This window comes from Rhinopithecus bieti, unplaced genomic scaffold (assembly GCF_001698545.2).
Source record: "Rhinopithecus bieti isolate Rb0 unplaced genomic scaffold, ASM169854v2 scaffold_9663, whole genome shotgun sequence".
Taxonomy (NCBI): domain Eukaryota; kingdom Metazoa; phylum Chordata; class Mammalia; order Primates; family Cercopithecidae; genus Rhinopithecus; species Rhinopithecus bieti.
In genome coordinates, this window is record NW_016806456.1 from 4,136,530 (window position 1) to 4,154,048 (window position 17,519).

Here is a 17,519-nt window from a genome sequence, read left to right on the forward strand (position 1 = left end):
ACGTGGACTAGAGAGTCTGCGGCGCAGCCCCGAGCCCAGCGCTTCCCGCGCGTCTTAGGCCGGCGGGCCCGGGCGGGGACAGGGGGCGCAGACCGCGGACCCTGAGACACCTGATGCACCCTCCACCCCACCCCACCCACCTCCTCCCAACCCCCTAGCCGTTTCGCCGGCGGCTGAACGTCGCCCGTTTAAGGGGCGGGCCGCAGCTCCACGTGCTTTCTGCTGAGTGACTGAACTACATAAACAGAGGCCGGGAAGGGGGCGGGGAGGAAGGCGAGAACAAGCTTTGACCGATAGTAACCTCTGCGCTCCGGGCAGCCGAATCTATAAAAGGAACTAGTCTCGGCAAAAACCCCATAATTGCGAGCGAGAGTGAGTGGGGCCGGGACCCGCAGAGCCGAGCCGACCCTTCTCTCCCGGGCTGCGGCAGGGCAGGGCAGAGCAGGGCGGGGGGCTCCGCGCACCAACAGGACCAGTTCTCAGGGCGCTTTGCTCCTTGTTTTTTCCCCTCGTTCTGTTTTCCCCCCTTCTCCGGAAGGCTTGTCAAGGGGTAGGAGAAAGAGACGCAAACACAAAAGTGGAAAACAGGTAAGAGGCTCTCCAGTGACTTATTGGGCGTTATTGTTTTGTTTCGAGGCCAAGGAAGCTTCGGGAAGCGCTCGGTTTCGGGGACTTTGATCCGGAGCCCCGCATGCCCACCACTTGCAACTCAAATGGACCCGGGGCGGCGTAAATGGGGAGAGGATGTCCTAGGACGAGCTCTGGCGACCCCAGGACTGCGCTGCTGCGCTTGGGACTCGCCGGGCGGTGGAGACCCGGGCACAGTACCCCGGGCTCAGAGGGGTCGGGGGTGCCCGGGCGTGCTGAGGGCGCTGCTGCCGGGTGGGGAGAGTTGCAGGTCCGGCACGGAGCGCTTCTTTGTTCGGAGGGGCCTGAGTTGGCTAGAAACCCCTCTGGTTGCGGGTCTGCTAGTACCTATGGAGACAAATGCCAGCACTGAGTCCTCACTAGGTTCTTAAGAAGCTGGTCTGTTCTGACCTGGGAATCTGCTATATGCACCCCGGGACTGGAGCAGCGCGTCCTTTTTCCCCGAGAACTCGAGTTGGAGGTGTCCCAAACGGGGGCCGTGGTGCTATTACTCACTAGAGGCCTTGGGGCTTTGTTTGACCTGAGGGGTAGGGAGGTCCTGCCTAGTCTCCGTGCGCTCAGCCGAGCTGGTGTCCCTGGCGCAGAGCGCGGAACGAGTTTTGTTTCTTTTCTTTTTTTCTTTCCTTTGAGTCTTGCTCTGTCGCCCAGGCTGGAGTGCAATGGGGCGATCTCCGCTCACTGCAACCTCCGCCTCCGGGGTTCAAGCGGTTCTCCTGCCTCAGTCTCCTGAGTAGCTGGGATTACAGGCGTGTCACCACACCCAGCTAATTTTTGTATTTTTAGTAGAGACGAGGTTCCAACTTGATGGCCAGGCTGGTCTCGAACCCCCGACCTCAGGTGATCCACCGGTCTCGGCCTCCCAAAGTGCTGGGATTACAGGTGTGAGCCACCGCCCCCGGCCGAGTTTTGTTTCTTCTAAATACGAGACTTAGGAGAGCCTACGGAAACCCGGAGGTGGGGTGCCCAATCTTCCCTCCCCCACGTTCCCTGCCGCCCCATCTTCCAGACCCTTGCAGCTGGTCTCTTGGGGCAGCTTCTGCCTGGGCGCAGATGGAGAAGCTGGGGCGAGGTGGTGCCGTGGAATGACCGGGAATAACCCCGGCGGGCGGCGCAGAACTCGGAGCTCCGCCGCGGGCCTGGGCTGGGCTCTGCCTTGAGGGTGGGGGTGCTGGGCGCGCGGGCTGCAGTGGCCCCCGGAGACTGGCCCGCAGCGCCTCCTGGCCGGAGGAGCTAGGAATCGGCCGGCTGTACTAGGTGTCTTTGCTCGCTGTGAATCCGGTGAAGACCGGTGATTGCAGATGGAGAGGAACTATGAGGTTTTTTGTTGTTGTTGTTAGCGTATTTGCCAACTCCCAGGCCATTGGTAAATCAGGAAGGTTCTTGGGGCGGCGGACGGTGCCAGGGTTGTGTGTAGGTGCCTCTTTAGGTATATCTTTTATCAAAAAGAAGGAAATAAATAAGATTAAAAATAAGAAACTAAAGAAAAAAGTTGTCTGACACTGTCTGTAATTGGCCTGCCTTTGCAGCACTGACACCATTAGCTTTTAAAATCCGACTTTTCAATGACACCCCAAGAAGAGAATGGGTGGTATATACTCATTCATCTCACAGTGGACAAAGTTCATATTTAAAAAAACTTTCTGGGTACTGAAATCAGCAAGTCTCTTGTCCTCCATGGCCGAATCCCTGCTTCCCACGAAGAGAACCTCACAAAAATTTCCCCCAAGTTAAAGAGTGGAATTTTCTTTTTTTCTTTTTCTTTTCTTTTTTTTTTTTTTTTTGAGGCAGAGTCTCGCTCTATCGCCCAGGCTGGAGTGCAGTGGCCGGATCTCAGCTCACTGCAAGCTCCGCCTCCCGGGTTCACGCCATTTTCCTGCCTCAGCCTCCCGAGTAGCTGGGACTACAGGCGCCCGCCACCTAGCCCGGCTAGTTTTTTGTTTTTTAGTAGAGACGGGGTTTCACCGTGTTAGCCAGGATGGTCTCGATCTCCTGACCTCATGATCCACCCGTCTCGGCCTCCCAAAGTGCTGGGATTACAGGCTTGAGCCACCGCGCCCGGCCAAGAGTGGAATTTTCTTGATTTTTTTTTTTTTCATTTTTTTAACGGCCATAGTTTAGAACCCAGACTTAAATTATGATCTTCTTTTCAAACAAAACTTAAAGTCCTTAAGTTTTCATCTTCCCTTTTATTTCAGCCTATTCTTCTCATACCTACCACAAAAATGATGGAGGCTTTCTGTTGAGAAACTTGCCGTTTCTGTTGAGAATATCATTCTCTTGAGAAACTTTCTCCTAAATCAGAGAAAGTATGGAAGCATGGAAAGTATTCCTGAGTAGAACCTCTACAGATATTACAATATTTTTCAAATACAAAGTTTCCATTGTCAGCCTGTTTCCCCAGTGCTTCCACAAACCATTAAATCATTCCACAAACCGTTAAAATAATTAATGCTAGGGAATTTTAGGAAAACATTGGATACACAGTATCTGCTTGAGAACCAACAGTATGATCAGAGCCACCGGGGAAGAGGGTCTTCAGCCTTCATGATGACTATTTAAAGCCATTTAAGGGACTAGAATTGCTACTGTTGTCAGAGCAGTTTAGGAATCTGTATTTGAGCATCTGCACAGTGTTCCAGAATGACATATCTGACCGTAACCTGGACACCTGTGATATGTTGTCTCTTCTGCAGATGAGCATTTGAAATCTCCACTCTCATATTTCTACGAGTGCAGGCCTATAATGTACCCTGGACACATTTTATTTTTTCTTTTGAGACGCAGTTTAGCTCTGTTGCCCAAACAGGAGTGCAGTGGCGTGATATCGGCTCACTGCAACCTCCACCTCCTGGGTTCAAGCGATTGAGTAGCTGGGACTACATGTGCACGCCACCACGCCTGGCTAATTTTTGTGTTTTTAGTAGAGACAGGGTTTCACCATGTTGGCCAGGCTGGTCTCGAACTCCTGATCTCAAGTGATCCGACAGCCTCGGTCTCCCAAAGTGCTGGGATTGCAGGCATGAGCCACCACACCCGGCCTCAAATACATTTTTTTTTAACTATCCAGATATTAAATAAATAATATGATTATAATAGTTGTTACGGTCATTTAGCGTCAAATTTTAAAAGATCATTCTGAACACTTGTTTTGTTTATGCTGAGAGAAGGCCTACTCTAAAAAATGCAACTATCTTCATATCTACATGTGGATATCACCATGAATGGCCAAAGTTATTGCAATGTTTAATAGATACATATATAGCACTGTGTGGCAAGTACTATTTGAAATGTTTTTCACAAGTTTATTCATTTATTGTGTTTATTTTGAGATAGGGTCTTGCTCTGTTGCACAGGGTGGAGTGCAGTTGTACAGACAAGGCTCACTGCAACCTCAGCCTCCTAGGCTCAAGTGATCCTCTTATATCAGCCTCCTAAGGAGCTGGGGCCACAGGCATGCACCACGGCTCCTGGCTAAATTTTTAAATTTTTTGTAAAGACAAGGTCTCACGATGTTGCCCAGACTGGTCTTGAACTCCTGGGCTCAAGGGATCCTCCCACATCAGCCTCCCAAAGTGCTGGGATTACAGGCATAAGCCACTGTGCAGGTCATCAAATGCTAATTGAATTTTCACAACAAAACCATTTATTGTCCCTAGTTTACAAGATTAAGTAAATGATGAGGCTAATTTGTCTCTGGCCATATACCTTGCAAGAGGTAGAGCTAAGATTTGAACGCAGCCAGTAAACTCCAGAGTTCTTTTTTTTTTTTTTTTTTTTTTTGAGACGAAGTCTCGCTCTGTCGCCCAGGCTGGAGTGCAGTGGCCGGATCTCAGCTCACTGCAAGCTCCGCCTCCCGGGTTTACGCCATTCTCCTGCCTCAGCCTCCTGAGTAGCTGGGACTACAGGCGCCCGCCACCTCGCCCGGCTAGTTTTTTGTATTTTAGTAGAGACGGGGTTTCACCATGTTAGCCAGGATGGTCTCGAACTCCTGACCTCGTGATCCGCCCATCTCGGCCTCCCAAAGTGCTGGGATTACAGGCTTGAGCCACCGCGCCCGGCCAACTCCAGAGTTCTTTAACTCCCGTATTAACATTTCAGCTGCTGCAACCAGGGAGCTTTTCAAGGATGCTCACATTCATCTACATTCATCTGCTATAATCCTTATCAGAATCTATAGCCTGCATCATTTTTTCCTTGTTGCTGTGAGTGGATCAGCCAAATTCTCTTTAACTTGAAACCTTGGTTGCGTAGGGATTGCAACATCCTGGAAATAATAGAATAAAATTTACTCAACTCGAATTTTTTACTTGGTTGATAATGAAAACTATGCTATTGCTTTAGTCAGATGGTTGTGAATAGCTGTGTGATCTCAAAACGTTTTCCCGTGTGATCTATAGAAAATGGAATGATAGAGTATTAGGCTGTAAGGGCATAAGAAACACAGGAAAAAGAGAAGTGAACTGTTAGTTTAGTTGTAAATCCTAACTTTGGTGATTGTCAAAATTTGTTATAATACAATATGATTCTTGCTTGTCCTATCCTTGATGATGTTGTGGACTTTTTGAAATAAGCTATTTCTCTGTTACTGCTGTTACTGTTTAGAAATCAAATTTAGTTTTTTCTTAAGAGATATATATATATTTGGAAAATATACACAGTTTCAAAGTCTGCCTTGTTGGCTGGGTACAGTGGCTCACTCCTGTATTCCCAGCACTTTGGGAGGCCAAGGCAGGATGATCACTTGAGGTCAGGAGTTCAAGACCAGCCTGGCCAACACAGTGAAACCCTGTCTCTACTAACAATACAAAAATTAGCTAGGCATGGTGGTGGGTGCTTGTGATTCCCAGCTACTGAGGTAGAAGAATTGCTTGAACCTGGGAGGTGGAGGTTGCACTGAGTTGAGATCGTGCCACTTTACTCCAGCCTGGGTGTCAGAGTGAGACTCTGTCTTGAAAAAAAAAATGTCTGCGGCCGGGCGCGGTGGCTCAAGCCTGTAATCCCAGCACTTTGGGAGGCCGAGACGGGTGGATCACGAGGTCAGGAGATCGAGACCATCCTGGCTAACATGGTGAAACCCTGTCTCTACTAAAAATACAAAAAACTAGCCGGGCGAGGTGGCGGGCGCCTGTAGTCCCAGCTACTCGGGAGGCTGAGGCAGGAGAATGGCGTAAACCCAGGAGGCGGAGCTTGCAGTGAGCTGAGGTCCGGCCACTGCACTCCAGCCCGGGCGACAGAACAAGACTCCGTCTCAAAAAAAAAACAAAACAAACAAACAAAAAAAAACACTCAGAAACCCCTGGCTAGTAGAAGTAGAGCTGTGTGATAGATGGTTTCCGAAATGGCCCACAAAGATTTTCTGAATTCTGGATCTTGGTATTCACATCCTTGTGTAAATCCCTCACCTTGGGTGAGGGGTGGACCTACTGACTTCTTACTCTCNAGTCTGCCTTGTAAAAGTGAAATAGGATGAGAAAGTGCCTTTCTTATTAATTGATATAGCAAATTAGAAATAAACTCTTTGAAAACACCTCTTGGTAAAAATAGTTACATTTACTGTTGATTTATGGTATGTTGGATATGTTTTTAAGTTTTTCATGTAATAACTCAGTTCATTCTCATGAGAACCATGTGAGATAGGTGGTGCTGTTATTGTCTTTATAGATGGGGAAACTGAGGTATAGGCAGGCTAGGTAGATGATTATGGAATTTGTAAGTAGTGGAGCTGAAGTTGCATCCCAGACAGTTTGGCTTCTGTGAGTTTACCAATCTCATGGTAAACACTTTGTCAGACTATTAAATTTTTGATGCATGAAATATTGGCAAAAGGCCAAAAGTGATTCTCTGTTTTCATTTGAGTATCTTCACCTGAAAATAGTTGCCTGAATAAGTAGCCTGCATAGAAAGGTACATTTTAGAAATACTTGAAGCCAGAGAATGAAAAGCTTACATAAAATTGATTTCCGGTAGGGCTTTCTGTTACTCTCCATTCTACGAAGACCACAAATAGCATTCAGGCAAAGAGCATTTATTCCAACAGCGGAGGAGCATGGGATTTTGTTCCCAAAACAAAACAAAGTTTGAAATCCTGTCTTTCCCATGTTGAAAACAAAGTTGGTACAAAACCCATTAGCATCTGCAAACCTCCTTTAAGACCTGATTTAAATGCTCCCCTCCTCATGAAGCTCTTCTGGATCCACTCCTTCCCATCACTGAGTTGAAAGTAACATCCCCTTCTTTTTACTTCCATTAGACTTGGATTACAGCACTCTTTGTGTCATGTATTTAATACTGTTTTTTATTATAGTTAACGTTTATTTGTCTTCCTCATGAGTGTATGCTTCTCTAGAGAGAGGTCTTTGATTCATTCTCCCCTGGCCTTAATTCATCCCACTTAATATGGAAAAAGTTTAATAAATGCTGACTTAAGTAAGTCCAACAAGGAGAGTGGGAAGCTCATGTTTGCTTCCTGTCTTCTAAAAGACTACTTGAGATAACAGGCTAATCACAGAAAAGCATTAGAAATAGAGTTATGTGAGAAACAACTGTAGTTAAGGCTAGGTTTATGTTAGATTGAGAAATTTTAGTGCATACTTATTTAGGCCAGGTTACTTTTTGTAGAACAAACATTTCTGTTTCGTTCAGTTTCATTTCCGTTTCTGAGGCAGCTGTGATTTAAGAAAATGCTGTAGTCTGTGGCATTCCATATTCAAGTACTTTGAGTTGTATATTAATTTATTTTTGTTAATAAGAGTGAGATGACTCACTAAGTAATTTAGATATTTAAACACTTTTTAAAAAAACAGTAACTTCATATGCATTGGATCTATTCTTCTCTAAAGTCTTTTCTTGGGGGGTGTTTAACATTCTCCAGTGTTTTCTATGCCAAATCCAACTTCCAAGAAGTATTTGGAAGTCAAAGCATTTTAACTGGCTAGTCTTAAAGTCCAGATATTTTGTGATAGTTGGTATTTAGTTTATGACATTTCCCAGGAAGAACTTTTTAGTAGTTGAACCATTTGTGAAAGACTTCCTTGAAGCTACCTTAGAGAGTTGATTTAGTTCTTCCTAAATAAGTAAATAGAATATATTATTAGTATTAGGACATCTTGAAGTGTAGATGCAAATATTGGTGGAAAAGAACATGGATATCAGAATCAAATTAATATAGATTGGAATTCTGGTTATTACTGATGGATATTTGACATTAGGCAAGTTGCTGATCACTCTTTGCCTCAGTTTCATCATCTGTAAAATAGGCATTTGCGTGTGTGTATAATGTGAACCATATAATATAATACTTGGCTATAGTGATGTTTATTCATACTAGTGTTTTCAGTGATTTTAAAAGCTTGCTTTAGGCCAGGCGCTATGACTCATACCTATAATTCCAGCACTTTGGGAGGCCAGGACGCATGGATCATGAGGTCAGGAGTTCGAGACCAGCCTGACCAACATGGTGAAACCCTGTCTCTACTAAAAATACAAAAATTAGGTGGGCGTGGTGGCGCAAGCCTGTAATCCCAGCTACTCAGGAGGCTTAGGCAGAAGAATCGCTTGAACTCGGGAGGCAGAGATTGCGGTGAGCCAAGATCATGCCACTGCACAGAGCGAGACTCCATCTCAAAAAAAAAAAAAAAGCTTGCTTTATAGTTTACTTCCACATTAAATTATCTTTATCCCATGTTGCTTGCATTGATGTCCCAGACATGAAAAAAAAAAAAAGATGATAACAATAACAGTTCTTAAATTAGGTTCCACTCTTATTCTAGATCACCAATTCATATTACTATTCAGACTTGGAACAATTGGATTTTAGTTAAACTTTTTTTCAAATATGCATATAATTGTCAGTGGTTACTGTATTTTGGGGAAGAGATTGTTGACTTCTTTGAAGAAAGATATGGATTTTCTCTTCAGAAAAAATACACATGAGCTCATATAATCCAAATTTTATGTGTAATTACAGGGTGTTCGTGAATGCCCACAAACCCATTAAGAAGCTGTGTGACCTTGGACAAGTCATTTTACTTTTCTGTTTTTCAGGTTGTTGGTCTATAAAATGTTACTACTTGACTTTTAAAGAGTCCTTCAAGCTCTTATGTCCTCTAACCCCAGGTCTGTATTTAGAAGAAGAGGTGATCCTTTAATTAGAGCCATCTAGAGATCTGAGGAACATGCTGAGCATTAGTGTAACATGCCATGTGGATTTTGAGAGGTAAAGAAGAAATATCCAGGGAATGCCTGAGAGCATTCCTGATTAGATCGATGACAGAAGAAAGGAATGAGAGGGAGGAGAGAAAGCTGTTGAAATTTCCTATTTACCTGCTTTGACTGAATGAAGATTTGAATCACAGAACCAGAAGGGGTTCTTATCTGAAATGCAAAGGAAGGAGGAGTTGGTTTAATTCAATAAGTTTCAGTTGAGTAAACATGATTTAGTGAGATACTGTTCTTGCTTCTGACTCACCATTTGGAAAATCTCTCTAAAATAAAATTGGACTCTCCATCTCAGACATCATTTTGGGTATAGGTTTTGCTTTTTTTTTTTTTTGAGACAGAGTCTCGCTCTGTTGCCCAGGCTGGAGTGCAGTGGCGCAATCTCAGCTCACTGCAACCTCCGCCTCCCAGGTTCAAGCAATTCTCCTGCCTCAGCCTCCTGAGTAGCTGGGACTTCAGGCATGTGCCACCATGCCCGGCTAATTTTTGTATTTTTTAGTAGAGATAGAGTTTTACTATGTTGGCTAGACTGGTCTTGGACTCCTGGACTTGTGATCCGCCCACCTCGGCCTCCCAGAGCGTTGAAATTACAGGCATGAGCCACAGCGCCCAGCCTAAGTTTTGCTTCTTATAGTGGAATCCTGTTAAGCCAATAGGTGATCAAAGGAAAACATAACCAACTCTTCAGGCTCATTCATCCTTCAATAATAGAATGCTAGTACCCATCCTAGGAGAAGAAATGACTATACCTCATGCGGATAGTTTTAAGTATCTCAGAAGACCCTCACTGGGGGTAGCTGGGTAAGACACAAAGCTTTCTAAAGCATTGTCCTGAATTTGTTTGAGAGATCATAACAAATTAAGAGAGGAGAAGGAGTAAAAGGAGGAAGAGGTTTCTGGCCAGGGGCAGGGAGGGGGAAGGAGCCCCTAGGGAGATGTTTGGATGTCATATCCCTGTTCACCCTTGCTTTGCAAACTTCTTATAGGATGCCAGGTTGGGAATAATTCTTTTTGACAAGAGTCAAGCCAAGCTTGTTTTCTGGAAGAAGCAAGTCTTTGGAGGGTGGTGGCTTGAAATCTGTTGGATCTGGTATTTAGGTGATACACTTTGACATAAAGGCAGCACTGATGCAAGCAGCAGCTTTCCTTGGAAAGGCAGGGAGAACGTGAAGGCCCAGACTGATGAGCTTACACTGACCTGCAGACCCTTCTCCACTCCCAGGCATGCTTGGTGGCAGAGTTTACCTTAGTTGGGGTTGGGCTATTCTCTGGTACTGGGAGAGAGAAGGAAGAGGAAGATATGATATTAACAATACATATATATATTTTAAAATTAAATGCGTTAATACACAGACAGTGCTATTAAACAGAAATTTATTTGTTCAGCAAATGTTTGTTAAACACTGTGTCCAGAATTGGTGGGTTCTTGGTCTCACTGACTTCAAGAATGAAGCTGCGGACCCTCGCAGTGTTACAGTTCTTAAAGATGGTGTGTCCCGAATTTATTCCTTCAGATGTTCCAACGTGTCTGGAGCCTCTTTCTTCTGGTGGGTTCGTAGTCTTGGTATCAGGAGTGAAGCTGCAGACCTTCATGATAAGTGTTACAGCTCATAAAGGCAGCGTGGACCCAAAGAGTGAGAAACAATAAAATTTATTAAAAAGAGATAAAGAACAGAGCTTGCACAGTGTAGAAGAAAACCCAAGCAGGTTACTCCTGTCTGGCTCAGGCAGCCTGCTTTTATTCCCTTATCTGGCCCCACCCACATCCTGCTGATTGGTCAGTTTTACAGAGAGCTGATTGGTCTGTTTTGACAGAGTGCTGATTGGTGCGTTTACAATCCTTGAGCTAGACAGAGTTACAGAGTGCTAGTTAGCTAGATACACAGTTAGCTAGATACAGAGTGCTGATTGGTGTATTTACAAACCCTGAGCTAGACACACAATGCTGATTGGTGCATTTACAATCCTTGCGCTAGACAGAGCCACAGGATGTTAGTCCTCCAAGTCTCCACTGGGTTAGCTAGATACAGAGTACCAATTGATGTATTGACAAACCCTGAGCTAGACACAGAGTGCTGATTGGTGTATTTACAAACCCTGAGCTAGACAGAGAGTGTTTTTTGGTGCACATACGGTCCTGTGGCTAGATATAAAAGTTCTCCAAGTCATCCTCCAGTTCAGGAGCCCAGCTGGCTTCACCGAGTGGATCCTGCACGGGGGCTGCAGGTGGAGCCCACTCTGCACTCCTCAGCCCTTGGGCTGTTGGCGGGACGGGGTCCCACGGAGCAGGGGGCGGAGCCGCGGAGCCACGGAGCAGGAGGCTCAGGCTGGGCGGGAGCCCACTGCAGGGAGAGGAGCTCAGACATGGTGGGCTGCAGGTCCCGAGCCTTGCTCTGCGGGGAGGCAGCTAAGGCCCAGCGAGAACTTGAGTGTGGCGCCCCGGCTGGTAGGCACTGCTGGGGGACCCAGCGCAACCTCTGCAACTGCTGGACCGGGTGCTAAGCCCCTCACTGCCCTGGGCCGTGGTGCGGGCCGGCTGCTTCGTGTGCGGGGCCGCCGCGCCCGCGCCGCCTGCAACTCACACTGGCCCGAGCGCAGCACCGGTTCCCGCCTGCGCCTGTCCCTCCACACCTCCCCGCAAGCAGAGGTCTGAGGCTCTGGTCTCAGCCATCCCAGAGAGGGGCTCCCATGGTGCCCTGGTGGGCTGAAGGGCTCCTCAAGCGCAGCCAGAGTGGACGCCAGAGTGGACGCCAGAGTGGACGCCGAGGCCGGAGGCTGAGGAGGCGCTGAGAGTGAGGGCTGTTAGCACATTGTCACCTCTCAACACCATGTCCTGTGGAAAGTACTAGGTGCTGGACAGAGGTCGGAAGACTTAAGAATCTGCCACCATTGATGATCTCTTTTTGCTTGGCATTCAAGGCTCTTTGAAATAAGGCTGTGACCCATTTTGACAGTTTTGTCCTGGATTATAAGACACATGCTTGAAGGAACTATAGCTGGTTTTCTTACTAGACTGATTAACGTAAGTGTGGTTTGGTACCTGTTAAAGTAGTCTCTCTCTACAGGTTTTCATCTTCTACTTTAGGAACCCCTTCCTGGTATTGTTTGGCTCCTCATTGTTCTGGAATCTCATGTCCATCTCTTGTATTTGCCTCGGTTCACACTTGATCCTCTACTTATATTCCTCACCTACTGAAATTTTACTCATCAACCAGACCGTGGGTGATGGAACACAGCATGGGCTGGTTCTTCTTACATATGATCTCATTTAGTTTTCACTGGAACTCTGAGATAAGTAACATTTCGGCCCACTCAAGTTACAGAAATTGACTCACATTTTTGTAATCATCAATATATTTAAAAATAACTTTATATTTGACCTGTAATTGGAAAACCAGTATCAGTTATAAATGAAAGGTAATTTTAAAAATAATTAGGATGAAGACAAATTATTTTTCTTACAGTGTGTGTATAAGATAAACTATTGGTTCCCAAAGGCCCCAGCTGACCATGAGACTTATCTTACTTTGTTGAAAAGGGAATTAGTAAGCATTAAAGAGGTGTCAAAAGGAAGACTAAACAAAAGCTTACTTCTTTTTTTTTTTTTCTGAGATGAGTCTTGCTCTGTTGCCCAGGCTGGAGTGCAGTGGCACCACCTCGGCTCACTGTAACCTCTTCCTCCTGGATTCAAGCGATTCTCTTCCCTCAGCCTCCCTAGTAGCTGGGATTTCAGGTGCATGCCACCACGTCCAGCTAATTTTTGTATTTTTCGTAGAGATAGGGTTTCGCCATATTGGCCAGGCTGGTCTCGAACTCATGACCTCAGGAGATCCACCCACCTCAGCCTCCCAAAGTGCTAGAATCCACCGCACCCGGCCGCTTACTCCTTAATGTAATAAGAATGTTATATAGGCTGAAGAAGTGCTGAAAAGAACCATATTTTCTCATGATGTGGTTCAATGTTTAATATTGTGCTTGTTCATCTCCTAAAATCCTCTGAATATCACTTAAATTCATCCTGTGTGACTCTCCCACATTTGAGGAAATACTGAGCTTGCCTATTATTATATTAGCCCCATATTTCAGATGATGCACCTGACACAAAGAGAAGTTAAATAACTTGTTCATGGTTCCATATTTGGCTAATGGCAGAGCCAAAGATTCAAACTCTTGTCTGTCTGACTCCCAAGTTTGTGCTTTTCCCACTTGGCTGAATTTCTCATGCTACCTCCTCCATAGCACCTTTCCTAGAACTTTTAAGGAATGCTTCCCCTGTTCTCTCATAGCATTTTAATGTAAGTTGCCAAAGTGTCCCAGTTTGCACCCCTACCAGCAATGTGGGAGGAAATAGCAACATATTTTTGATGTTGGGGTCTAGTGTTACAGTTTCTTATGCTCTTTGGGATGTATATTCCATGGCTACTAGATACCCAAGTCCCAAGCAGTTTTCTTAGACTCAGAAGATCATCCACTTCAGCTTCTTCATCAAAAAGACTTGTTTTCTGGCTGAGCATGGTGGCTCACACCTGTAATCACAGCACTTTGGGAGGTGGAGGCAGAAGAACTGCTTGAATCCAGGAGGCTGAAGTTGCAGTGAGCCGAGATTGCACCACTGCCCTCCAGACTGGGCAACAGAGCGAAACTCTGTGTCAAGAAAAAAAAAGAAAAAAAAAAAAAAGCCTTGTTTTCTGTTCCATTACCCACAGTGGTAGAATGGCTTGTTAAATTTCTTCTCCAGATGCCATTAACTGGAAATTAAAATCTTAGTCTCTTGCCTCTTTAATCCAGGCTTCTTCATACTATATCAGAATTCAGGATAACTATTACAGCGCCCTTTATAGGAGAGAAAAAAAAGAAATTGTGTCTCTAGACGTCTGTTCCTTTCAGCTTAAAATGGACACTCAAATGTTAAATGTTGGACTGGCTTCATTTATTTCTCCTGTCTGTTGGTCCAATTTGAATCTTAAGGCATTTTTTCAATTGGAATTTTTTGTTTCTCTCAAATAAAAATTGTTCTTTGTAAGTTTGAATCAGAACGAAATCCTGAATGTTGACGGTTTCCTAAAGGCTATTTCTTTATGCAAAAGCGTGGAACCTGGTGTTGATGTTGGCTGTTTAAAATTAACTGGGAATCAAGGCAGCGTTTTTATTTATTTTTTACTTTAATGATTGTGTTAATTATAGTAAAAACCTTAAGTTCACGATAAAGAAAGCCTTTGGTCAAGTATTGTTTATTCAGTTGTTAGTCTTGTTGCAGGATTTGCAAATTTAGTGAAATTAGTGCCATTTTTCAGTTTACAATTCCAGTCACATTTCACATGATCAGAGCGTGGCTTTCTCCTCTGTGGAGCAAATAGAGGGCTGTCTGACACTTGGTTCCAGTGGCTTCCATTAAGCAGAGTGGACATGTCCCTGGAGTCTGCAGAGAAGAGCATGGCACTCTGACCCCAGGTGGCACTCCATTTTGGGACATTGTCCAATTCTAGTTCATAGAGTGTGTGACCAACACCAGCTCTCACCTGATGAGAGTGCGTTGTTGCTTGGGGGATTGGATTGTGTGAATTTTTCAGAACTACGGTTGAGAAAAGGAGGCTAGCAAAAATGCAACCCAATAATTCAGTTTCATTTTTCCCACTTTGTTCTTTGGCACACAGAATGTTTGATTTGTGAAAATCTTAATAACAGTAGTTCTTTCTATAAGGAACACTCGGAATCTTGATAATATTGAAATAATACAGATCCTTTTGTAGGATCTTCTCAGACCTCATGGAGTTCGTGTTGTCAATGTTCAAAGAAAACACCCTTAAGTTTTGTTTTCAGAATCACAAGTATGTGGATTTAAACCTGTGATCTTATTCCCCTTTCTTCTCTTAATTTAGTGAGGCAACCAGCGAGAAGGTTTGTTTTGGTTATTCTAAAGAAGGAGTTTGGTTGCAGGTTTCAGAGGGCAAGACTTAGACTCTGTGTCTCTGTGCTTGCCCTGGAACTTTGATTAAATTCTCACTAACCGAGTTAGCTGGCCCTCGCCGGGCTGCAGAAATAGAAGTGTCTTGCACATATGACATATGACTGTTTCAAGAGCTGGCTGGTGAAAGGACATTCTGGAGAAGGCTGCTGATACTGTATGAACTAGAACTGGACAAGAGCCTGGAGATTGGATAACTCAGTTTGGCACAAGTAAAGGGAATAAAGTGTTAAGGTGGCAAAATTGTATCCAGGTGTTGATAGGCTTCCTGAGTTCCTGACTTGAGCCTGTGGATTTAGAGTTCAAGACTCCTTACCAATGCTGACAGTCTTACATTCTAGATTGAACCTCCGGGGAAGGTGCCCTTGCTTGCTGGCATGTTTACCAGGGGTTCTAGAGCCTCAATCACAGATTCTCTCTAGCTCACATGAAGTTAATGAAAATGAATGTCTTTCCCTACACATTAGAGAGGCTTTGAGGAAAATCAGATTAAATGCACTCCTGCTTGTAGTTATGTTTCTTAGAACACAGCTGGAAATTTTGTCACCCAAACCTTTACTTTCATTGCAGTTTCTTGATTGGTTTGTTACTGTAGTGAATCTGCTTTAACTGTCTTATCCCTGAGGTTTTACTTCCATTCTAAGCATGTTTGTGGAGCACTGGGTCATCATGGGCTCAGTGTAGTGGCGAGTAGAAAGATGGTGAGACACAGTAGCTTGTTGCACATGGCTTAATCTATCAGGGATCACTGATAAGTTAGTATACTAGAGAATATTGTAGGCAGAGCTGAAAAGATGGAGGAATTATAAGGCTCAGATTTCTTTTTTTTTTTTTTCAGAGACGGAGTTTCGCTCTTATTGCCCAGGCTGGAGTGCAATGGCATGATTTCAGCTCACTGCAACCTCTGCCTCCCGGGTTCAAGTGATTCTCCTGCCTCAGCCTCCTGAGTAGCTGAGATTACAGGCACCCACTACCATGCCCAGCTACTTTTTTGTATTTTTAGTAGAGACGGGGTTTTATCATGTTGGCCAGGCTGGTCTCAAACTCCTGACCTCAGGTGATCACCTACCTAAGCCTCCCAAAGTGCAGGGATTACGAGCATGAGCCACTGCACCTGGCCAAGGCTCAGATTTCTAATAGAGATTTCTAATGGACAGAGAAGTTGGAAGAAATGGGATGGACAGGAAAACTGAGTCAGGTGCTAAAAACTTGTAGGAAGGTGGCAGTGTGCTATGAAAAATAAGAGCAACCTCTGTGAGAATGTAGAGAAAATAGGATAAGTGAGTGGCGAGGACCCCCTAGAGGGAGTTTTATAGTAAAACAATGGTCAGAAGTGGCAACAGGATACCCTGTAATGCTTTCACCTCTACCAATGCACTGGGTACTAGAGAGTGCTCCAGTTTGCTCTGGAAAGGCCCTTAAGAGACATAGTGTCTTTCTGTGGACAAAGATGACAGAAAAGAGATTCCTTTAATAAACCATCCACTCTCTGCCCCACCTTTGATGAATACTGCAGCATTAATCATGATAATAGCTACTGTACACTTACTTTGTTACAGGAACTGGATAAATGTTTTACATACATTATCAGCTCTGTTTTTTGGAGAAGATACAGGGGCTCAGAGTCCCTAGGGTGCAAGAGCTGGTAAGAAGCAGAGTCAGGATTCAAACCCAGCTTTCTCTGACCCTAAAACCTCCTTTCTTCCTGCTGAAACAATTAACTCAGGACAACAAAGGAGTAAGGATTTGGGGAGTTTTCTGCATAGTAGAATAGACCCATAGGAAAAGAAATAAAGACAGTGACTAAGATTTGGGTTTGCCTGTCCCCCCCAAATGCTTTGAGCACTTTCATAAATATAAATCCTTCAGGCTGAGAGAAGGTTGCACATCTGAAGATGCTGATTCTTCAGAGATGTAATCCAAACAAAATGATCTTTGGTGATACAGTCACTAAACCATTTCTCCCAAAATTCTCTTGGAAAACCATCCTATAACAGCAGGGAACATTATCCAACCAAGTTTTTCTGCAAATAAAGGATTGCTGATAGAGGCTTGCCTGCTTGTGTTTCTGTAGCTCAGGGTGTTTATGAATTCACTAATCCCTTCCCTTCAGATCTCTTTTATTCTGGTGTTATGATTGTGGCTGAAAAAAATTGATTTTTTTCTATGACATAGAATGTTGAAAGGTTGATATCTTTTCTAGAGGAAAGGTTCTTTTTTTCTATGTGCTACATACCCCGACCAGGGAAAAGGCAAATAGTGGTATTGTTTGCTGAAGTCTTCCTTTGAAGGTTGCTCCGTGTTTGCTTAGTGGAAATCAGCAGGGGAAGAGAGCCTGTCTCTAACATTTTGTTAGAGTTTCTTCGTAGTTCTACAGTGATGAAACAAGGACTTGGGTACAGGACAGATCTGCTTTCAGAAATCCTGGCTCTTGTGAGGTTTAGAAGCCCTGGGACCATTTAGCTGGTGGCAATGGGAATGTTGAGAGTGATAAATAGGATCTTTGGTTGTCCAAGTATCAGTGACATGATATAGATGGAGTTAAACCTTTAGGATCTCCTTATTCATTTGTTTATTTTTGAGACAGGGTCTTGCACTGTCACCCAGGTTGCAGTATGGTGGCGTGATCATAACTCACTTCAGCCTCAAACTCCTGGGCTTAAGTGATCCTCCTGCCTCAGCCTCCCAA

The 17,519-nt window shown here is 44.6% G+C and overlaps 1 protein-coding gene across 2 annotated transcripts in view; it reads left to right on the forward strand.

The window, feature by feature from the left end:
- The first annotated feature begins 265 nt into the window (after positions 1–265).
- Positions 266–17,519, forward strand: part of ABCA1 (ATP binding cassette subfamily A member 1) — a 154,414-nt gene continuing 137,160 nt past the window's right edge. For both annotated transcript variants that reach the window (XM_017876728.1, XM_017876727.1), the window contains exon 1: positions 266–588. The gene's annotated coding sequence lies outside the window, so the exon portion shown is untranslated. The remainder of the gene's footprint in view (positions 589–17,519) is intronic.